This window comes from Stenella coeruleoalba (assembly GCF_951394435.1).
Source record: "Stenella coeruleoalba genome assembly, chromosome: 4".
NCBI classification, from domain to species: domain Eukaryota; kingdom Metazoa; phylum Chordata; class Mammalia; order Artiodactyla; family Delphinidae; genus Stenella; species Stenella coeruleoalba.
The window spans coordinates 42,298,336-42,324,067 of NC_137149.1; positions in this window are offsets into that span (position 1 = coordinate 42,298,336).

A 25,732-nucleotide genomic window follows, 5' to 3' on the forward strand; every position below is an offset into this window, starting at 1 on the left:
TTCATGAAATGTGATAGGAGAAAATATGTTTAACTAATGTATCTTTTTATGTACTATTGTTCATACGGTACAATACTGTATGTATGTTAATGTGATTTATAAATAAATATATATAGTAAATAAATTAATAATGTTATAAGTAGACACTGGAGCATGTCATCGACATCCCTAACATTTATTTAATCAGATTGGCCACATAGTTGAAGGGATCTTTGTATTAGAAAAGCGGAGTTTCAACTGAGAGTAGTAGCACCTTAGGATCCTGAAGTTACTTAGAATGAGGAAGAGCCCTAAAGGTATTGCAGAATCCTGCCAGTCTTAGTGGCCACACATCTTGAGATTCAGGCCATGCCCAGGTTCAAACCTGATTGGAGGGAACATTTCTTGAAAGCACAGACTGCCTAGACCAGGGGGTGACCTAAGTAGACACTATTAAAGACCAATTGTTCAATGAGTATTACACCTGTGAATTTTGCTCATAAAGTATTAAACCCCTCAACGATAGGACTGTTCAAATGAAGATGGGTTGACCAAACATTTGCCAGTAATTCTGTAATCCTGTGTTTTTAAACTGCAGATTGCAACATGTTAGTGAGATATGAAAGTAATTTAGTGGGTACCCAACAAGCATCGATGTATATTATATCTTATACATTTTATATCATGTATATATATATATATATATATATACATACACACACACACATATATGATCAGAATACAATAGAAGAAATTAGAATAAGATTGATTGGTATATATTGTATACGGTAAGGGTAATTATTGTTTCCTGAAAACATTTTTCAGAAATGTGTGTGTGTGTGCATGTGTATATGAACATCCTTGGTCAATCTGTTATATGATTTGCATTTTAAGAATCTTTGAAACACACTGTGGGTGGGTGGGAGGCTGGATGGGATAATCCCTAAGCTTCCATCTAATTCTTGGTCGATTATTCTGGAATTCTCAGCACTCAAGAAGAAAAAATATGAGGCTCTTCCAAGACCGAGGAAATGGTGTGTCACCACTCAGTGCTCAAACACACACATACGAAGCAAGGCCCCAACCATGTAGTAATTGCAAACACATTGCTTGACAGTGCCCATCAGCTCCAGCAAGAAGTCACAGGAGAAGCAAAATCCAGAAACTCTTCCATTGTTGTAACAGGAAAGTATTTCAGTGGTTTAAGTCACAAATCTAATGAATCTAAATGACAAGACTATTTAAATGTCTAGACAGAGGAGGCTTGTAATCAGTAAACTTCTTACCAAGAGATCCTCCTAGGGGCCCTTATTTGTGTTAGTAAAATTCTCAGTAGTAGGTCCCTTACCACTGATAATATTTTCAACAATGCATCAGTGCCAACTCTGGGGCTATAGTGCAGCACTACAGTTGAAGACATGAGTACAATCTGACCACAGAGCACTGGAACACCTCTTAAAAATTCCAAAACAAGTTTTTAAAAAGTGAGTTAGGGTTTTTTCCTCTTAAAGGATGAAGTGCCTCCACTTGGCAAGAAGCCCTGTGAGCAGTATGTTATTATAAACATATTTAGCTTTGGGGCAGTAAAGTGACTAAAACTAAAACAATCTGGTTAAATCATTAACTCTGCAATAGTTCAACTCCCAAAAGCAATGGTTCAACTTAAAAATAAGTTAAGGGCTTCCCTGGTGGCGCAGTGGTTGAGGGTCCGCCTGCCGATGCAGGGGACACGGGTTCGTGCCCCGGTCCGGGAAGATCCCACATGCCGCCGAGCGGCTGGGCCCGTGAGCCATGGCCTCTGAGCCTGCGCGTCCGGAGCCTGTGCTCCACAACAGGAGAGGCCACAACAGTGAGAGGCCCGCATACCACACACACACACACACACACACACACACACACACACAAAATAAGTTAATATTTACTGAACGCAAACTATGTACCAGGCATCGTGATAAGTGCTACAGGTTGGCTGAAAAATCTATCAGACATAAGTTCCTGCTGTGTCTCAAGGATATATAGTTTAATAGTGGAAATGGGCTGTACCCAGATAACAAAAACAGAGGGCAGGCCATGGTAAGCATTAATCCTTTCTGGGTCAAAACCACCCATCATTCAGTGTTACACTGACCAAGGGTCCGAGGTGTTTGTTCCTGTCTTAGCTCTGGCTTCATACAAAATACCATAGACCGAATGGCTTAAACAACAGAAATTTATTTTCTCTCAGTTTTGGAGGTTAGAAGTGCCAAGGTCAAGGCAATTCAGCTTCTGGTGAGGTCTCTCCTCATGGCTTGTAGGTGGCACCATCTTGTTGTGTGATCACATGACCTCTTCTTTGTGGGCATGTGGAGAGGGAGAGGGAGGGGGTGGGAAGGAGAGAGAGATCTCTGATGTCTCTTTTTATAAGGACACAAATACTATTGGATCAAGGCCCCCCCTTATGATCTCATTTAACCTTAATTACTTCCTTAGAGGCTGTCTCTCCAAATAAAGACACACTGGGGGTTAGGGTTTCAACACATAAATTTGATGGTTGGGAAAGGGGTGGTTTACACACAAACATTCATTTCATAACAGTTCCCAAACCTGATTTACACAGGAAATTATATAATTTTCCTAATAGAATGTAAATCCAGGTAAAACAAGGGTGAGCTCTGTAGTAGGCAGAATAATAGCTTCCCAAAGATGTGCACACCCTAATCCCCACAACCTATGAAAATGCTAGATTAAATGACAAAGGAGAATTAAGCTTGCAGATAGAATTAAGATGCTAATCAATGGCCTTTAATATAGGGAGACTATCCTGGATTTTCCAGTGGACCCAATGTAATCACAGGGGTCCTCAAAACTGGAAGAGGCTGTCAGAAATTAGCCCCAGAGAGACAGCAACATAAGAAGGAATTGGTAGTGTGTATATGTCAATGCCACTCTCTCACTTCGTCCAGCTTACCCTTCCCCCTCCCCCTGTCCTCAAGTTCATTCTCTACGTCTGCATCTTTATTCTTGTCCTGCCCCTAGGTTCTTCAGAACCATATATATATTTTTAGATTCCATATATATGTGTTAGCATATGGTATTTGTTTTTCTCTTTCTGGCTTACTTCACTCTGTATGACAGACTCTGGGTCCCTCCACCTCACTACAAATAACTCAATTTCATTTATTTTTATGGCTGAGTAATATTCCATTGTATATATGTACCACATCTTCTTCATTCATTCATCTGTTGATGGGACACTTAGGTTGCTTCCATATCCTGGCTATTGTAAATAGTGCTGCAATGAACATTGTGGTACATGACTCTTTTTGATTGAGATAGTGACACTGACATATATACACTAGCAAATGTAAAATAGATAGCTAATGGAAAGCAACTGCATAGCACAGGGAGATCAGCTCAGTGCTTGTGACCACCTAGAGGTGGGATAGGGAGGGTGGGAGGGAGAGGCAAGAGGGAAGGGATATGGGGATATATGTATACATATAGCTGATTCACTTTGTTATACAGCAGCAACTAACACAACAATGTAAAGCAATTATACTCCAATAAAGATGTTAAAAAAAAGAATTAAATGAAGACACAGATCATTTTCAAGGTATTGAAAGAACTCTTACCAAAGAGCTTGGGTAATCCAGCTCTTTGGTAACAAGTGATAAACCGGGAATAGAGTCCTGATTCAGCCTCTGCCACTAGCCTGTATCATGGGCTCAGACAACTCAACCTTTCTAACCTTAGTTTAGTCATGTGTAGAATGAAGTGGTCAGACTACCTGATTGCTCACATTTCCCCTAGAAGGTGCTAAGTGCCATCTTTCTGATCTCTTTCTCCCTGTTTGGATGGAGGGATGGGTCAGGATTCGTGGAGAGTGAGACACAAACTCTTTTTTCTCCTTTCTTTTCTGGGAGCTGTAAAGATTCAGTCTCATTTGTGAATCGTACACTTTAAACTTGATAAATGTATAACTGATTAAACTTTACCTCTCTAAAGAAAAACATCTTATGGAAAGAGAAGTGTTCCATGACTTTTAGGTTGAGAAAGGTGTGGTTGGTTTGAAGACCTCAGCTGGGAATACACACTCACAAACCCATTTGTACATCTGTTAGAAAAACCAAATGCCATAGGAAGTAAGAACGTTTAACGTATAGAGTAGACGTTTGTTTCTAGAAGTTGCTCAGAGATTGCTCGTTTTAAAACGCACACCATTGGTAACTGAAGGACGATTTGCTGCAGCCAGTGCAGGGCAGTATGCTGCAGTCTCCTATTTTCATGACTGAAGATGGCTACTCGGCATTTTAAGGAAACCCCTCTGGGTGACAGCGATAGGGCAGTGAGATTCTGTTCTGCGTTAGCACGTCACGTCAGAGCCTCTCACTGGTAATGCTGGAGCTGTGTCAAATCACAGCCATTATATATTTGAGGGGCAGCAAGTGCTTTAAAGCTGTGAATTACAGTTGTGCAGACATACACCTTATTTCTAAAATGCCTGTTTGGATCACTATGCTTTTTTGGAATTGAGATGTCTAAAATCCCCATATTTTGGAACAAGTCTAGCCCTCTCTGTTTGGGGTAAACTCTTGTCTACTGTGCATGAATTCTGCTTTACTTCTGGTCTGAGGACCATAGGTGGTTTAAATCCAGTTTTTCTGGATATCAGCTGAAATGTTTACTGCTGGCTTTGTTTTCCTTATAACCATAAGAAAGTCACATTTGCATAAAAATTCTTGTGAATACTTGTTAAACTGAATTTTCTTCCATTGATGGTCCCTTAGTATTGGATCCCATGGTTCACTGTAGGCTACAGATGACCTTGTACGTTTTATGAACTGCTGTGTCCACAGTGCCTGGCAAACAGTAGGCACACAAGAAATATTTGTAGAATAAGTGAGAGAATGAATGAATGCTCATGTCTTCTAACCTTAAAGGATTCAAGGCTATTATCTGTTACATAAACAAGTAATTAAAGTGATTGTTGGAAGCATCAAAAAAAAAAAGAAAAGAAAAGAAAAGAAAAGAAGGAATTGACCTGACACCTTTGGCTTTAAAGATGGAGGAGGTGGGAACATAAACCAAGGAAATTTGACAGCCAGGAAACATATTCTCCCCAGGCCTTCCAGAAAGTATCACAGCCCTACTTTGATTTTACCTCAGTGAGATACATTTTACCTCAGTGTGTTGGACTTCTAACCATAACTGGAAGGTAATAAATTTGTGTTGTTTCAAACAACTAACTTTGTGGTAATTTGTTACAGCAACAATAGAAAACATCGAGAAAAAAGAAAACAGAGGTCCCACAATTTTTTTCCCATAAGAGCTGGGGTCATGCTTTGGAAAGACTTGATAACAAGTTAAGTCAAAATTGGGCTTCCCTGGTGGCGCAGTGGTTGAGAGTCCGCCTGCTGATGCAGGGGACGCAGGTTCATGCCCCGGTCTGGGAAAATCGCACATGCCGCAGAGCGGCTGGGCCCGTGAGCCACGGCCGCTGAGCCTGTGCATCCGGAGCCTGTGCTCCGCAATGGGAGAGGCCACAACAGTGAGAGGCCCACGTACCGCAAAACAAAAACAAAAACAAAAACATTTGTCATCATATTAAGTGCAGGTCAGACCCATTTTAAAACATTGGTGGAGGACTCCCCTGGTGGCACAATGGTTAAGAATCCACCAGCCAATGCAGGGGACATGGGTTCAAGCCCTGGTCTAGGAAGATCCCACATACTGCAGAGCAACTAAGCCCGTGCACCACAACTACAGAGCCTGTGCTCTAAAACCCTCAAGCCACAAAGACTGAGCCCGAATGCCACAACTACTAAAGCCCGTGTGCCTAGAGACTGTGCTCCTCAACAGGAGAAGCCACTGCAAGGAGCAGCCTGTTCACCGCAACAAAGAATAGTCCCCAGTCTCCACAACTAGAGAAAGCCCACATGCAGCAATGAAGACCCAACAGAGCAGAAATAAATAAATAAATAAAATAAATTTATAAAAAATAAAAATAAAACATTGATGGAAAGGCAAATGGGGCAGAAGCAATAGTTGAAGACTTGATGGCTAAAAATACATTTTAAAATTATGGAAAGATGCTTAGCCACAGATTCAAAAGACATTATATATCCCAATGAAAATATATTTATAAAATTGATTTAAAAAAATAAAAAATAAAAAGAGAAAACATCAAGAAAAGAAAATGGATCTAAAATAAAATTATCTTCGGCTGACTCTCACCAGAAACAATAGAAGCAAAAAAAGAACAAAAACAAAATGATGTCTTTGAAGTGCTAGAGAAAATTACTGACAACTCAAGCTCTTGTACCCAGGGAAAATATTCTTCAAAAACAAAGGTAAAACAAAAACACTTACAGACAAAAAAAGAGAATTTTGTCACCAACAGACAAAAAAAGATACTAAAGAAAAGGAAAATGGTCACAAATAGAAGTTATACGGAAGGAAAAATAATTAGCATGTGTAAATCTAAATGAATAAATGGATAAATAAGAATAAATAAAAATATAATTTCTTATGGAGTTTGATCTATAGAGAGAATTTAAATATCCAATAACAATAACAGATATGTCAAAAGTAGATAAATGCAGTTAAAGGGTTCTATCATCCTTCTATGGACTAGGACATGAAAAAGGCAATAATTATATTGCATTTTATGTCATAAAAACATATTGTAGATGGAGACCTTCAAGATGATGGAAGAGTAACACATGGAGATCACCTTCCTCCCCACAAATACACCAGAAATACATCTACATGTGGAACAATTCCTACAGAACACCTATTAAACACAGGCACAAGACCTCAGACTTGCCAAAAGACAAGAAACTCCCCACATACCAGGGTAGGGTAAAAGGAAAAAGAAAAAACAGAGACAAAAGAATAAGGATGAGACCAGCACCTCTGGGAGGGAGCTGTGAAAGAGGAAAAGTTTCCACACACTAAGAAGCCCCTTCAGTGGTGGAGATAGGGGGCAGTGGAGGGGAAGTATTGGAGCCATGGAGGAGAGCACAGCAACAGGGGTGCAGAGGGCAAAGCAGAGAGATTCCCACACAGAGGATTGCTGCCGACCAGCACTCACCAGCCTGAGAGGCTTGTCTGCTCACCCGCCAGGGCAGGTGGGTGCTGGGATCTGAGGCTCCGGCTTTGGAGGTCAGATCCCAGGGAGAGGACTAGGATTGGCTGCGTGAGCACAGCCTGAAGGGGGCTAGTGTACCACAGCTAGCCAGGAGGAGTCCAGGAAAAAGTCTGGAACTGCCTAAGAGGCAAGAGAAAATTGTTTCAGAATGCACGAGGAGAGGGGATTCAGAGTACTGCCTAAACAAGCTCCAGAAACAGGCAGGAGCCATGCTTTTCAGCGCCAACACCAGAGAAGGGCATGAAATGCTAACGCTGCTACTGCAGCCACCAAGAAACCTGTGTGTGAACATGGGTCACTATCCACACCTCCCCTCCCAGGAACCTGTGTAGCCCGCCACTGCCAGGGTCCCATGATCCAGGGACAACTTCCCCAGGAGAACACACAGCACACCTCAGGCTGTTGCAATGTCATGCTGGTCTCTGCCACCGCAAGCTCGCCCCACATTCCTACCCCTCCCTCACCCAACCTAAGTAAGCCAGAGCCCCCTAAAAGCTGCTACTTTAACCCCGTCCTGTCTGAGTGAAGAACAGACCCCCTCAGGTGACCTACATGCAGAGGCGGGACCAAATCCAAAGCTGAACCCCAGGAGCTGTGCGAACAAAGAAGAGAAAGGGAAATCTCTCCCAGCAGCCTCAGGAGCAGCAGATTAAATTTTCAAAATCAACTTGATGTACCCTGCATCTATGGAATACCTGAATAGACAACGAATCATCCCAAAATTGAGGCAGTGGACTTTGGGAGCAACTGTAGACTTGGGATTTGCTTTCTGCATCTAATTTGTTTATGGTTTTATGTTTATCTTAGTTTAGTATTTAGAGTTTATTGTAATTTGTAGATTTGTTTCTTAATTTGGATGTTCTGTTCCTTTTTTTAATATATAGATATATAATTATTTTTCCTTTTTCTCTTTTTGTGAGCGTATATGTGTATGCTTCTTTGTGTGATTTTGTCTGTATAGCTTTGTTTTTACCTCTTGCCCTAGGGTTCTGTGTGTACATTTTTTTGATTTTTTTTAGTATAGTTTTTAGTGCTTGTTATCATTGGTGGATATGTTTATTAGTTTGATTGCTCTCTTCTCTCTCTCTTTCTTTCTTTTATGACTTTTTAATTCTTTTTATTTTTAATAATGTTTTTTAAAATTATTTTATTTAATTATTTTCTTCTTTCTTTCTTCCTTTTTCTCCCTTTTCTTCTGAGCCGTGTGGCTGAAAAGGTCTTAGTGCTATGGCCAGGTGTCATCCCGTGCCTCTGAGGTGGGAGAGCTGAGTTCAGGACATTGGTCCACCAGAGACCTCCCAGCTCCACAGAGTATCAAATGGCAAAAGCTCTCCCAGAGAACTCCACCTCAACGCTAAGACCCAGCTCCACTCAACAACCAGCAAGCTACAGTGCTGGAAAACCTATGCCAAACAACTAGCAAAACAGGAAAACAAAATCACCCACTAGCAGAGAGGCTGCCTAAAATCATAATAAGGTCACAGATACCCCAAAACACACCACCAGAGGCTGTCCTGCTCACCAGAAAGACAAGATCCAGCCACATCCACCTGAACACAGGAACCAGTCCCCTCTACCAGGAAGTCTACACAACCACTGACTCAAACTTAGCCACTGGGGGCAGACACCAAAAACAACAGGAATTAACAACCTGCAGCTTGCAATAAGGAGTCCCCAAACACAGTAAGTTAAGCAAAATGAGAAGACACAGAAACACACAGCATATGAAGGAACAAGGTAATAATTCAACAGACCAAACAAATGAAGAGGAAATAGGCAGTCTAGGTGAAAAAGAATTCAGAATAATGATAGTAAAGATGATCCAGAATCTTGGAAATAGAATATCAAAAATACAAGAGGTGTTTTATAAGGACATAGAAGAACTAAAGACCAAACAAACAATGATGAACAACAAAAATATGATATTAAAAATTCTCTAGAAGGAAACAATAGCAGAATAACTGAGGCAGAAGAACGGATAAGTGGCCTGGAAGATAAGTCAGTGGAAATAACTATCGCAGAGCACTAAAGAAAAAAGAATGAAAAGAATTGAGGACAGTCTCAGAGGTCCCAGAAGTAGAAAAGAAAAAGAAAGGGACTGAGAAAATACTTGAAGAGATTATAGTTGAAAACTTCCCTAATATGGGAAGCAAAATAGTCACTCAAGTCCAGGAAGCACAGAGAGTCCCATACAGGATAAATCCAAAGAGACACAATCGAAGACACATATTAATCAAACTATCAAATATTAAATACAAAGAAAAATATTAAAAGCATCAAGGAAAAAACAACAAATAGCATACAAGGGACTCCTTATAAGGTTAACAGCTGATCTTTCAGCAGAAACTCTGAAAGCCAGAAGGGAGTGGCAGGACATATTTAAAGTGATGAAAGTGAAAAACCTACAACCAAGATTACTCTACCAAGCAAGGATCTCATTCAGATTTGACAGAGAAATCAAAAGTTTTAGAAACAAGCAAACGCTATGAGAATTCAGCACCATCAAACCAGCTTTACAACAAATGCTAAAGGAACTTCTCTGGACAAGAAATATGAGAGAAGAAAAAGATCTACAAACACAAAACCCCCAAATTAAGAAAATGGTAATTACAACATACATATAGATAATTACCACAAATGTAAATGGATTAAATGCTCCAACCAAAAGGCATAGACTAGCTGAATGGATAAAAAAAACAAGATATGGAAATACGCTGTCTACAAGAGACCCACTTCAGACCTAGGGACACATCCAGACTGAAAGTGAAAGGATGGAAAAAGATATACCATATAAATGGAGATCAAAAGAAAGCTGGAGTAGCAATTCTCATATGAAACAAAATGGACTTTAAAATAAAGACTATTACAAGAGACAAAGAAGGACACTACATAAGGTTCAAGGGATCAATCCAAGAAGAAGATATAACAATTGTAAATATTTACTGCCCAACACAGGAACACCTCAATACATAAGGCAAAATCTAACAGCCAGGGAAGGGGAAATCGACAGTGACACAATCATAGTAGGAGACTTTAACACCCTGCTCTCACCAATAGACAGATCATCCAAAATGAAAAGAAATAAGGAAACACAAATTTTAAATGATACATTAAACAAGACGGACTTAATTGACATTTATAGGACATTCCACCCAAAAACAAGAGAATACACTTTCTTCTCAACTGCTCATGGAACATTCTTCAGGATAGATCATATCATGGGTCACAAATCAAGCCTTGGTAAATTTAGGATAATTGAAATCATACCAAGTATCTTTTCTGACCACAACGCTCTGAGACTAGCTATCAATTACAGGAAAAAATTTGTAAAAAATACAAACACATGGAGACTAAACAATATAATACTAAATAACCAAGAGATTATTGAAGAAATAAAAGAGGAGATCAAAAAACACATAGAAACAAATGACAATGGAAACACGACGACCCAAAACATATTGGATGCAGCAAAAGCAGTACTAAGAGGGAAGTTTATAGCAATACATTCCTACCTCAAGAAACAAGAAGCATCTCAAATAAACAACCTAATCTTACACCTAAAGCAATTAGAGAAAGAAGAACAAAACAACTCCAAAGTTAGCAGAAGGAAAGAAATTATAAAGATCCAATCAGAAATAAATGAAAAAGAAATCAAGGAAAAAATAGCAAGGATCAGTAAAACTAAAAGCTTGTTCTTTGAGAAGAAAAACAAAATTGATAAACCATTAACCAGACTCATCAAGAAAAAAATGGAGAAGACACAAATCAATAGAAATTGAAATGAAAAAGAAGAAGTAACAACTGACACTACAGAAATACAAAGGATCATGAGAGATTACTACAAACAGGTATATGACAATAAAATGGACAACCTGGAAGAAATGGACAAATTCTTAGAAAAGCACAACCTTCTGGGACTGAACCAGGAAGTAATAGAAAATACAAACATACCAATCATAAGCACTGAAATTGAAATTCTGATTAAAAATCTTCCAACAAACAATAGCACAGGACCACATAGCTTCACAGGTGAAGTCTATCAAACATTTAGAGAAGAGCTAACACTTATCCTTCTCAAACTCTCCCAAAATATAGCAGAAGGAGGAACACTTCCAAACACATTCTACAAGGCTACCATCACCCTGATACCAAAACAAGACAAAGATGTCACAAAGAAAGAAAACTACAGGCCAATATCACTGATGAACTTAGAAGCAAAAGTCCTCAACAAAATACTAGCAAAGAGAATCCAACAGCACATTAAAAGGATCATACACCATGATCAAGTGGGGTTTATCCCAGGAATGCAAGGGTTCTTCAATATACACAAATCAATCAGTGTGATAAACCATATTAACAAATTGAAGGATTAAAACCATATGATCATCTCAATAGATGAAGAAAAAGCTTTTGGCAAAAATCAACAATGATTTGTGATAAAAACCCTAGAGAAAGTAGCCATAGAGGGAACTTACCTCAACATAATAAAGGCCATATATGACAAAACCACAGCCAACATTGTTCTCAATGGTGAAAAATTGAAAGCATTTCCTCTAAGATCAGGAGTAAGACAAGGTTGTCCACTGTCACCACTATTATTCAGCATAGTTTTGGAAGTTTTAGCCACAGAAATCAGAGAAGAAAGAGAAATAAAAAGAATCCAAACTGGAAAAGAAGAAGTAAAGCTGTCACTGTTTACAGATGACATGATACTATACATACAGAATCCTAAAGATGCTACCAGAAAACTACTAGAGCTAATCAATGAACTTGGTAAAGTAGCAGGATACAAAATTAATGCACAGAAATCTCTGGCATTCCTCTACACTAATGATGAACACTCTGAAAGAGAAATTAAGGAAACACTCCATTTGCCATTGAAACAAAAAGAATAAAATACCTAGGAATAAACCTACCTAGGAAGACAAAGACCTGTATGCAGAAAACTATAAGACACTGATGAAAGAAATTAAAGATGATACAAACAGATTGAGAGGTATACCATGTTATTAGATTGGAAGAATGAACCATGTGAAAATGATTCTACTACCCAAAGCAATCTACAGGTTCAATGCAATCCCTATCAAAGTATCAATGGCATTTTTATTAGAACTAGAACAAAAAATTGCACAGTTTGTATGGAACACAAAAGACCCCAATTAGCCAAAGCAATCTTGAGAAAGAAAAATGGAGCTGGAGGAATCAGGTTCCCTGACTTCAAACTATACTACAGAGCTACAGTAATCAAGACGGTATGGTACTGGCACAAAAACAGAAAGATAGATCAATGGAACAGGATAGAAAGCCCAGAGATAAACCCATGCACATATGGTCACCTTATTTTTGATAAAGAAGGCAAGAGTATACAATGGAGAAAAGACAGCCTCTTCAATAAGTGGTGCTGGGAAAACTGGACAGCTACATGTAAAAAAGTGAAATTAGAATACTTCCTAACACCATATACAAAAATAAACTCAAAATGGATTAAAGACCCTAAATGTAAGGCCAGACACTCTAAAACTCCTAGAAGAAAACACAGGCAGAACACTCTATGACATAAATCACAGCAAGATCCTATTTGACCCACCTTCTAGAGAAATGGAAATAAAAACAAAAATAAACAAATGGGACCTAATGAAACTTCAAAGCTTTTGCACAGCAAAGGAAACCATAAACAAGACAAAAAGTCAACCCTCAGAATGGGAGAAAATATTTGCAAAGGAAGCAACTGACAAAGGATTAATCTCCAAAATTTACAAGCAGCTCATGCAGCTCAATATCAAAAAAACAAACAACTCAATCCAAAAATGGGCAGAAGACCTAAATAGGAATTTCTTCAAAGAAGATATAGATTGCCAACAAACACATGAAAGCATGCCTAACATCACTAATCATTAGAGAAACGCAAATCAAAACTACAATGAGGTATCACCTCACGCAAGTCAGAATGCCCATCATCAAAAAATGTACAAACAATAAAGGCTGGAGAGGGTGTGAAGGAAAGGGAACCCTCTTGCACTGTTGGTGGGAATGTAAATTGATACAGCCACTATGGAGAACATCATGGAATTTCCTTAAAAAAACTAAAAATAGAACTACCATACAACCCAGCAATCCCACTCCTGGGCATATACCCTCAGAAAACCATAATTCAAAAGAGTCATGTACCACAATGTTCATTGTAGCTCTATTTACAATAGCCAGGACATGGAAGCAACCTAAGTGTCCATCGACAGATGAATGGATAAAGAAGATGTAGCACATATATACAATGGAATATTTCTCAGCCATAAAAAGAAATGAAATTGATTTATTTGTAGTGAGGTGGATGGACCTAGAGTCTGTCATACAGAGTGAAGTAAGCCAGAAAGAGAAAAAGGAATACCGTATGCTAACACATATATACAGAATCTAAAACAAACAAAAACAAAAAAAAAGTTTCTCTCGAACCTAAGGGTAGGACAGGAATAAAGACGCAGACATAGAGAATGGACTTGAGGACACAGGGAGGGGGAAGGGTAAGCTGGGACAAAGTGAGAGAGTGGCATGGACATATAAACACTACCAAATGTAAAATAGATAGCTAGTGGGAAGCAGCCACATAGCACAGGGAGATCTGCTCAGCGCTTTGTGACCACCTAGTGGGGTGGGATAGGGAGTGTGGGAGGGAGACGCAAGAGGGAGGAGATATGGGGATATATGTATATGTATAGCTGATTCACTTTGTTATAAAGCAGAAACTAACACACCATTGTAAAGCAATTTTACCCCATTCAAGATGTTAAATAAAGTTATTACAAAACAATAAATAAATAAAAATAGAAAGTCCAAAAAATAAAAATTGTAAATCTCAGAGTTACCAATAAAAGTATGTCAGTAATTTATTACATTCTTTAGTAAAACTCATTATGTATGTTTTGTATAAAAATTATAATATGTATAGTGCAATAAGTTAACAATACAGTAAGTAGATTTTAATAACATGTTCATAGAAGGGAAGATTAGAATAATTATTTGAAAGAAAATAGGAAAGAAGAGAAAAAGGAATAGGATGGGACAAGTTTTTAGATGGGATTGACTCCAATGAGGCAAGATAGAACATTATGGAGTGACAGAAATATTCTATATCTTGATCACAGTAGTGCTGACATAGCTATATAACTTTTTAAAATTAATTAAACTTTATACTTATAGAATGTGAGTTTATTGTATGAAATTTTACCTCAATAAATTGGATTTAAAAAGTAAATACCTGGTATGGCCCAGTAGAACTTAAGGCAAGAAATATTACTAAATTGGAAGAGGGCCATTTTATGAGATAAAAGTTTTATTTTCCAGGAAGATGTAGTATCTATAAAGAAACATGAAATAAATGGCCTCTAGACATCTAAAGCAGTAATAATAAACAGATCCAAACAGAAAAATATGCAAATCCACAGTCAAATGGTGGATATTAATACAGCTTTCTCCTTAATCAATAGAACAAGTAGAAAAAAACAATACAAATATAAAAGATTTGACAATATGGTAAACACAATCAACCTAATTTACTCACACAGAATGCTGCAAGCAATAACTGCATAATACACAAGCTGTCAAGTATACATGTGGGGTATTTACCAATACATTAAAATAAAGCAAGTCTCAAAAATTTTCAAAGATTGAAATCATACAGAATATAGTCTAACTACAAAAGAATTAAGCTGGAAATTAATTTTTAAAAGATAACTAGAGGGCTTCCCTGGTGGCACAGTGGTTGAGGGTCCGCCTGCCGATGCGGGGGACGCGGGTTCGTGCCCCGGTTCGGGAGGATCCCACATACCGCGGAGCCGGTGGGCCCGTGGGCCGTGGCCGCTGGGCCTGTGCGTCCGGGGCCTGTGCTCCGCGGCGGCAGGGGCTGCGGCGGTGAGAGGCCCGCATACCACAAAAAAATAATAATAATAATAACTAGGAAATAATCTTGTATTTGAAAATAAGGAAGTGTTCTTTTGAATTAACTCTGAAGTCACAGAAGAAATCACAATGAAAAATTTTAAATATCTTGAAATTAATAATAAAAATACAATATATCAAAATTTCTAGAATGTAGATAAGTTGTGTTTAGAGGGTAATTTATAGTCTATTAGAAAAAGATAACAAGTTAAAACTCAGTCATCTAGCATCAATCTGAAGAAATTAAAAAAAAAAAGTATATTAAATCCAAAGAAGAGAATAACAAAGATCAGAAATCAATGAAATAGAAAAGAAACATGCAACAGTGAGACTCAACAATGTCCAAAGTTTGTTATTTGAAGATATTAATACAACTGATAAACCCCTAGCAGGAATAATAGGACAAAAAGAGAGAAGGTTAAAAACCAACATCATAAATGAAAAGGATGATAAAAGTAGAAAATTCTAGAAGAGAAAAATGTAATAAGATCAATGGTTTCCTGAGATTAAAGACGTGGGATGTTACTGACCAGCCAGGGGGATAAGAAAGGTTCTATATCTTGTCTGGTGTAATAACCTCCTGGTTATACACATTTGTCAATGTTCATTGAACTGTATACTTAAAAGTCATTCATTTTATTGTATATGAATTATTCCTCAAGAAAGTTTACTTTAAGGAAAAAAGTAGTAACTATTAGAAAGCAAGGGAAAAACTACCAGTATTCAAAGATATGTAGAGAAGCCAAAGGAAGTACACATAAGCTGTGGAAATTAATAAGTTAATATAGCAAGATTGCTTGGTACATGGTCAATATCACAAGAATCAATTTATATCTAATTACCAATAACAAACAGAAAATGAAATCCAAGAGAAGGTATCATTTACAACAGCATTAGAATATACTCCATGGCTTAACTGTCAACAGAGCTTACACAGTCATTGTAAAATATCCATTGAATATTGATATTAGTTTCTAAGCAAATTATGAAAGAATTGTAATGGTGAGATAGGAGAAATGTGATAACAGCAGAGGCAGGAGCTGGGAAGAGAGGTAAATACCTATATCCAGTGACTGGAAGTGAGAGGGTGAAGATTAAAACAGATCAACAAGTGACAATGTAAGTAGTTTATTTAGAGACATAAAGGTAGAAGTATGAGTATGCATACTTTTGACAAATTTAAAATGACTTTAGAACATGAACTTTGGAATCAGATGGCCCTGAGTTTGAAATCTTTCTCCTTCATTTTCTAGCTGTGTAAACTTGGTGGACTCACATAACATTCCCAAGGCTTAGATATTTTTAATATGTAGACTAGGAATAATAGCACTTACTTCATAGGGTTGCCGACTAAAGTCTATGATTCTCAGTCTTCTACTGGGAGAATCTATCAAGATGGTAGAGTAAGAGGCATGGAATTCACCTACCCACCACGAACACATCAAAAATACCTCTACATGTGGAACAATTCTCATTGAAAATTAACTGGAAAATGGCAGGTAGACTTTCCTGCAACCAAAGCTGTAAGAAAGATCCACAGGAAATTGGGTAAGAAGGAAAGAAAAATGATCAGATCAGTACCTGTGCCCCTGGAGGGGCCTCAGAGGAAAAGGGAGAATATATGTGCAGAGCCCCACCTTGGGGAGTGAGGGGTGAGAGCCACAGGCTGGATGCCCCAGTCCTGGTCTCCTACGATGAGGATGACAAGCCTCCAACAAGCTGGTTGGAGGACCGCTGGCTGAGACTACCAGGAGGGCTGTGGGAAGCCTGGACTCTGCTCATGAGGGGCACACTCACTGGCTTACCCGCAGGCAGGGTGGAAAGGGTGGTTAGAGGTCTTCTCTAGAGGCCGCCAGGTTTCCCGTGGCTGCCTGGGTGTGCACTCCAGCTCCACTCACTCCCCGTCACAGTGCTGCACTGGATGTGGGACAGCCAGGTCTGAGGAGAAGACTCAACTCTGGGACACAGAGGAGACCCAGTCCTGGGGCAGGGTCTGGGCGGGGTTGCTGTGGCCACTGTTGGCACTTATTCAACCAGTTCATCAGAAGAAGCCCAGAATTCTGACAGTGGCCACTCCACCACCACTCAGGCCCCGGGAATCCACGCCAGCACTACCTGCCTTATGGTGTGGCTCCCCATCAGGGAGGGGGGGTAAAGGCTGGGGCCAGTGATCAGCTGTGAAGGAAAGGGGACTTCCATGTGATGCTGTGCCTGAGCGGAGCGAGGGAAATAATTACAGGTGCTGCACAGACAGCGACTCAAGGACAGTTCAGAGCCCTGTCTGTGGCCAGCATTGTGGTAACTTATAAACTAAGCTAGCATAGGACCAGTAGAAGATTTAGAAATGATTGGAAAAGACTTTAAGTAGCCCATCCCACCCCACCCTAAAATCCCTTCAGAGATTGGAAAAGAATTCTGTGTACAGAGTGGGATTCGAGTCATTTCATTTGGATCTCCAAAGACAGCCTGGCCCAGCTGACATTTGGATTCAAAACAAGAGCTAGACCAGAAGGAAATACATGGAATCTTCTTCAGACGATGTAGCCTTGAATGGGCCCTGCATGGGTCCCATTTTCTTCAGCACTCCTCTACTCTGGGGCAAGGGTCCCAATCCTGGGAGAGGGGTTAAAACACACACTTAAAGGGAACAGAGTCAGCTCAGGCCCAACCCGCAGGGCTTCTGCTCCAGCAACTTGGGATCAGACCCCACCCCCAATAGGGTGGTGATGGGCATTGAGCAGAGGGGAAGTCCCACTTCACTCGCTTGAGCTCTATCCCCTAAATCTCCAGCCCCACCCCCTACCAAGGTGATAGCTGTCAGCACATCCCGAGGAAAGATGTGACTGCTGTGTCCATGTCAAATCCAGTCCTCTCACCAAAGGCACTGGGCACATGTAGTCAGTATAGGGACTCTCCCACATAACAACACCTTTTCAACACCACAATGGGTTATTGTTTCATATAAATTCATAAAGGCAGAGAAAGTTAAGCAAAATGAAAAGGCAGAGGAAGTGCTCTCAATTGAAAGAGCAAGAGAAAACCCCTGAAAAAATAAATAATGAAGCAAATAAACAATTTACTAAAGAATTCAAGGCATTGGTAATAAAAATGTTGACTGAATTAGGGTAAAGAATGATAAAGACAGTGAAAATTTTTACAAGGAACTAGAAAATATAAAAAAAAGACCCAATCAGAAATGAAGTGAATGAATTCAATAACTGAAATAAAAAACAAACTAAGAGGAATGAATAGCAGACTAAGTGATAGAGAAGAATGCATAGGTGATCTGGAAGATAGAATAATGGAGATCACCCAATCAGAACAGCAAAAATAAAAACAAATTAAAATAATGAAAACAGCTTAAGAGAGCTTTGGATAATTTTAAGTGTACCAATATGTGCATAATAAGGGTCCCAGAGGGAGAAGAGAGAGAGAAGGGAATTGCAAAAGTATTTGAGAAAATTATGGCTGAAAACTTCCCAGACCTGAAGAAGGAAACAGATATCCAAGTATAGGAAGCACAGAGGGTCCCAAACAAGATGAACCCAAACAGACCCATGCCAAGACATATCATAATTAAAATTGCAAAAGTTAAAGAGATAATTCTAAAGACAGCAAGAGAAAAACAGAGTCATATACAAGGGAATTCCTACAAGGCTATCAGCTGATTTCTCTACAGAAACTTTGCAGGCCAGAAGGGAGTGGCATGATATATTCAAAGTGCTGAAAGGGAAAAATCTACAACCTAGGATACTCTATCCAGCAAGATTATCATTTAGAATCAAAGGAGAGATACAGATATGATCAAAAGTGGTTAATATTCAAAATCTATAAACAGCTATTTACCACTCAATACCAAAAATCAAAAAATGGGCAGAAGACTTGAATAGACTCTTTTCCAAAGAAGACATACAAATGGCTAACATGCACTTGAAAAATTTCTCAACATCACTAATTATTAGAGAAATGCAAGTCAAACAAGCACTGAGGTATCACCTCACACCTATTACAATGGCCATCATCAAAAAGTCTACAAATAATAAATGTAGGCAAAGATTTGAAGAAAAGGGAAACCTCATACACTGTTGGTGGGAATATACATTGGTGCAGCCACTACAGAAAACAGTATGAGGTTCCCAAAACACTGAAAATAGAACTACCATATGACCCAGAAATTCCACTCCTAGGTAGATATCCAGAAAAAAACAAAAACACTAATTTGAAAAGATACATGCACCCCAAAGTGCATAGCAGCACTATTTACAATAGCTAATATCAATATATGGAGGTAACCCAAGTGTCCATCAACAAATGATTGGATAAAGAAGATGTGATATATATATATATATATAAAAAACATATAGATATCTATAGATATATAAATATTATATAATAGTACTATTATATAATATATAATATCTATAGATATATAGATATATATAATGAAATATTACTCAGCCATAAAAAAGAATGAAATTCTGCCATTTGCAGCAATGTACATGGACCTAGGGAATATTATGCTTAGTGAAATGAGTCAGACAGAGAAAGACAAATACTTTATGATATCACTCATATGTGGAATCTAAAAAATGAAGCAAGTGAATATATACAGCAAAACTGAAACAGACTCACAGATCTGGAAAACAAACTAGTGGTTACCAGTGAGAAGAAGGAACAAGGGGAGGGGCAAGATAGGTGTCTCAGAGATATAAACTCTTATATACAAAACAGATAAGCAATAATATATTGTACAGCACAGGAAATTATAGTCATTGTTTTGTAATAACTTTTAATGGAGTATAATCTATAAAAATACTGAATCATTATGCTGTACACTTGAAGCTAATATAATCCTGTAAATCATTTAAAAAATGTTACTATAATTTTATTGTATTGAGTGGTAGGCATATTTTAAATATTAAGAGAATAAGTTGCCAACTACCTTCAAAGTTTATATACCTACATTTCATACCAATAATTGACATACCTCTGCCTTAACTCCTCCTTGGAAGGAAACTATGTGCAAATCAGAAATAAGTGGTTAATATGTAAATTTTTAAAATAAATAAAGTCTATGATTCATATGGGTAAGATGAGATTAATACAGTGCCATTCATCTTTCAGCTGCTAAGGAACATTGTCCACAATGCCTCCAAATCCTCCATCCTCCACGGGTTCAGCTTCCCATCACTGCCCACTGCTCTGCAGTCTCAAATGAGGGCACTTATTGTTTCCTTTTCTCCAGGCTTTGAGATCTTTGCATCAATGAGATCTTTGATCTCCCCTTGATCAAAGGCAGCAGGCAACCTGGAAGGGAAACCTCATTTACAACAGGTACACCTCACTGTGGAATACACAAAAATTACAGAAAGGCAAGGAAACAGAGAAGAGGCAGAGTGATGTAGAACTTATCCAAGATGTGTAAAGTTAAAAAAAAAATCCAATTGCAGAACAACATGTTAGTATGATACCATTTTTGTTAAATCTCACACACACACACACAATCGGTTCATTCATTAAATAAAATGAACATGATAATATGCCGAACCTATGAGAGAAGGTTGGGATTATGGACAATGTTTTCTTTATAGGCCACATGTTTCTGTACTGTTTCAATTTTATCTACAGTAATCACATTTTACTGTTGTAGTAATAAAACTAAGAACTTTAAAGATTTAAAGGAAAAGAAGAAAAGCAGTCCATTCTGCAAACAAGGACCCCAAGATGCAGACCCAGGGCAGTTTTCCTGAGTATACGATACAGGAAACATTGGCCTTTATAATAGAATATTATTTTTAATTAGAACTAAATGTGAACAGAAATGGGGTCAGCCGTGTTCAAACACAAAAGAAACAGCAGAATTTTCTTTCTAATGGCTTTCAGAGTACTCTCTGACCGAAAAACACGTGGAAAAAAAAAATGGACAAAACCCATCAGTAAGAAATTTTCATTATCTGATAGATTGTTCGTAGCTTACCAGGAACCTAACGTCAGGAATAATTCACCAGATAAGACTTCACATCACTTTTGAATCTTGAATGCTTTCTAAGTTTATATAGATATCACCGTTTAACAAGCTTGCTTTTAAAAGTATTTATTAATCTATCTCTAGTACTTTCTTTCTCATGCCTATCCTTATTCATGTTCTCATTAACCTTATCTAGTAGATTATCCTTTCTTATTTTGTTAAATGAGAAAACAGAGGTTCAGAGTGGCTAGAAAACTTGTCACAAGTCCAGTTAGTAACAGAAATAACCTGATTACTGGTCACCTTGATAAGAGGTAAAATAAGGAAAGTGTGTATAAAGGAAACAATGTTCCAGGTAGAAGAATCACAGTGATAAGCGGACACCAGTCTCTCATTTCATAGACAACTTGCCTCAGACAAGTGGCCTAGAGTTTCCCAACTATTTGGATCTGACACTTCCCTAAATGTTTTGGGAATAGGGCTCCCAAACAGAAGTTTAAAGAGACCCTGAAGTCCACACATGGGCTCCCCAGGAAACATTCCTGGAATTGGGGAACTGGGAAATATCTTAGGCTCCTAAGAACTCTGGTCCATTACGATCCCTATAAACTCGTGAAGGGTGGTATTTGAGCGGACATGACCTGCTCTATCACAATGAAAATAAGATGCCTCATCATTTTCCCGACTTATCTAAAAGAGTCCTTATTTCATATATTCTAGCCACTTGCCCCTTTAGGTCATTCTGTTCAGACATTGGAATTTGAAAGATATGGCCACCACACTGATAGTTTTTTTATTAATTCATTTTTTGCCTTAAACTAAGAATTAATCCATTTCTCTCCTGATAAATATGCCAAGAAGATTATGAAATGACATTTGATTTTCTCTTTTTTTTTTTTTTTTTTTTTTTTTGCGGTACGCGGGCCTCTCACTGTTGTGGCCTCTCCCGTTGCGGAGCACAGGCTCCGGACGCGCAGGCTCAGTGGCCATGGATCATGGGCCCAGCCGCTCCGCGGCATGTGGGATCTTCCCTGACCAGGGCACGAACCCGTGTCCCCTGTATCGGCAGGCGGATTCAACCACTGCGCCACCAGGGAAGCCCGATTTTCTCATATTTTTAAATCCACCTATTTTCTTATTAGTTTGAAGGAGATGCTGAAGGGCTTAGATTTTCAATCTTCATTTCCATTGTTAACTTTCTTGCCAAAAGTATGTATAAAATATGAGTTTCTTGTTTATTAAGTGTTCATTTCTACACTGTCAGCTGCTTGATAATTGGTTATTTGTACCCCTTCAGGTACTTACATCACCATGATGGTTTTGTGTTCCCATCTAAACCTATGCAGTAATGAATCAGCTGTCACTTCTTACCTGTTATAGCAACTCTTAAAATCAACTTACCCTGACCAAACTCCACAACTGATGGTCTTCTATTCAAAATTCTCTACTCTAGTGATGGTGGTGCATGCCCATCGACCTCTTTTACCCTAGAAGTAAACAAAGGTGAAGTTGTGGCTATATTTTATACAACCACGAGGGGGCAGCAATGTGCAAATAACTGCTCTGGGTCTCACCTTTTGGCCTAGTTTGGGAGGAAAATGTGGTTCTCATTCCCCATGTGCTTCTCAGATTTAAAATAATGGTAAGGTAATCATTTCAGTCTTGCTCTGGAAACTGTCAGAGCCAATTCATTTCAGACAAAAATATACTGACTATCCACATATGCATTCAAATCAGTCTTCAAGATTCAGGCTCTGCTCATTCAGGCATGTGCTCATCTATTCTATACTCAGAACCCACTGCCTATGCGCCAGGCATTGCTCACATCCACACCACCTTCTGAGGGGCTTCCCCAGCAACCCCATCTAAAATCACAATTCTCCCTCTTCTTCAGCTTCTCTTAAGCACTCACTTGCTTATTCTATCTTAATTTTTTGTTTGTCTACCTTGCTCCTTAAGAGCTGAAGTTTTATTAGTTCTGTTCATCAGTGTCTCCCCAGCTCCTAGAACAGTGACTGACACATAACAAGGACTCAAAAAATATTTGTGGAATGAACAAATATAAAGTTACCAACACATGCCGCCATGGAGGTGGGTCTGAACCTCTTCATCTGAACTAGATAGTGCTAAACTGTTTCCATTTTTCTTTCCCACCAGCCATGGGTGGGAGCGATGCCCAAAAGGAATGTTATTTGATATTAGCATTTGAAGGAACTTGGGACATCACCTAGACGCTCCTTTTGCAGAAGAGAGAATTGAAGTCCAAGTGGAGGAGAGATTTGCCCAAGGTTATGTCTATCTTGAATGGTTGAATCGTTCCAAGCCAGGATGCCTGACCTCTGCCTACCTTGCTGCCTCCCTGAATTTTTTGTTTTCCTTAAATACCACCTCCTGGAACAATAACCTGCATTCATTAATCACCTGATCTGTATAATATTTATTTGGTAATTGGCTGAGAAAAGACTTGGGCATCTGATTCCAGGTTCCCCAAACCAGCACTCTCAGAGGCATCTCTGATCAGACTCTGCATGAGACCCAGTACTTACCTGCCAGCACCTGCCTTGTGCTAGGTCCTTCAGAAACATCCAGCCATTTGTTCCTCACAAAAACCCTATGTACTTTTATCCCCATCTTACCAATGAGAAGGGGTACATCATATCCACATGGCACTTATCATGGACTTGGGGTTGTCCTAAGGGGTCCATGCTTATAGCTCATCTAATTCCCTTAAGAACTTTTGAGGTAAGTACAGTTGTTGTTGCTATCATAGTTGTGGACACTGAGGTCAAGAAAAGTAAGAACCTTGTCCAAGTCCCCTCTGCTATGAAGAGGCAAAGCCGCCATGTGTTTTATTACTGTGCTCTGCTTCCCGACAGAAAACAAGGGCTGGGAATGGTGCAGTGGGCTGGTACCATCTGACCCTCCTTTTGTGCATGGTTTTTCCACAATATTAGGTTGCAGATTTGGGCCAGAATCCTTTTGTTAGAAAGTCACAGGTCTGAAACTGGGCAGAAAAGAAGAGACAATGTTAATGCAAAAGCTGCCCAGGCTGCAAACAATATTCCTCCCCTGTCTATTCTCCTCTAATTTGCTGTCATCTGCCAGGATCTTTCCCTGGTGCCACACTGCTCACAGAAAACTCTTTAAAATATGGCATTAACTGGCCACCCTTCCAACTGGGCATCCAGATGCCGGCTGTGCCGTGGGTGTGGAGGATTCCCCAGAGCTTGTCCATTCCAGTCGCAACTGGATAGTGAACTGAAGTTACCTCATACAGACTTGGAAATGGTGTTTGTGGGAACGAAGCTGGTTAGCTCTGTTATTCTGTCAAACTAATCTGGGCTTGAAGCCCCTTTGCAACTCATCAGGAAAACATAGTCTAAAAAGACTATGCTGGCTGGAGATGTCCTTGCTTCTTGAACTTTTACATCTGGTGTGAAATAAATGAGCAGAAAAGGCTTGGCTTACTGATTCTATACCTCTAGTTCATCTCTGGATGTCTGGCTGGAGTTCTGACCTCTGGAAATGCAATGCACTGGTGACTCACTGAGCCTCTTTCTGTGGCGGAAAACAATGTGTTGAAAAAAGTCTTCAGAGTCCAGTGGACCAGGGGTGCTTTACCAAGCACTAGATGAATGAATATGGGCGAGTAACTTTACCTGTCTGAGCCTCAGTGTCCTCAGCTGTAAAATGGGAGTCATGATAAAGCCCTTCTCATGGGACTGCTGTAAATATCTGGCATTTAGTATATGCTCAATAAAAGGTGTAAAAAAGCACAAAGGAGCAGACCCGAGTCCCTGCTCCACTGCCTGCTAGGTAGGCGGCATCAGACACACCACTTCCCCTCTTGAAGACTTGAATTCCTCCTCTGTGAAAGGAGGAGATTGAAATATCGCCCTCTCTAGGGTCTCTGACCACTGTGTTCTCCTACCAGATGACCACTCCCTCCCCTGCATATCTAAGCTGTTTTTCTAGAGTTTTCAGGGGGGTAACACAGAGATCATCAGGGTCTCCACTGCCAGTCTCTGGGAGGAAGACAGTATTTATTGAACATCTGCTAAGTGCCAGTCACTGATCCAGACACTGTTCCTTTGCTAACCCACATAAACCTGTCAGTAGACCTCAATGTGTGTTCTGCTATCACTAGATTATGAAAGAGGAAACAGGTTGAGAGAGCACAGGTAACCTTCCCAAAGTCACACTAAATGAGAATGGCAAATCTATACTTCCATCCAAGTCTGCCTCTATCCCAACCACCCTTGCCCCCAGACAATCTCAAGACATTGGAGAAATGAAAATTATCCTTTGGGAACCTTGGATCTATGAAGAACTGACATCAAGTATTGCTGCTGATAATACTCACTTTTTCAATGCCATTATGAATGCTCAAATGGGAAGCAAATAAAAAGGGTATCTCCCAGCTTTTTGCAATGGACTAATTTACAATTTAATTTAGCCATACTGGTCTTATAGAGTACTAAATCATTTAGATTTAACAAGAAACCTCATGGTAAACAATCCCAAGTAGCCTTTGGAATTCTCCCCAGATACAAGGCTTTGGAGTTTCCCATATTTTGGCTGATTATCTCAGCTGTAGTCATATTGGCCAGTTCATTGCACATTGCACATTGCACATGGCAGAAGAAAAGGCAGATATCAATTGGAGCAAAAAAAACACAGAGGAAAACATGAAGTTCTTCTTGCCTTGGTTTTTCCCCTATTAT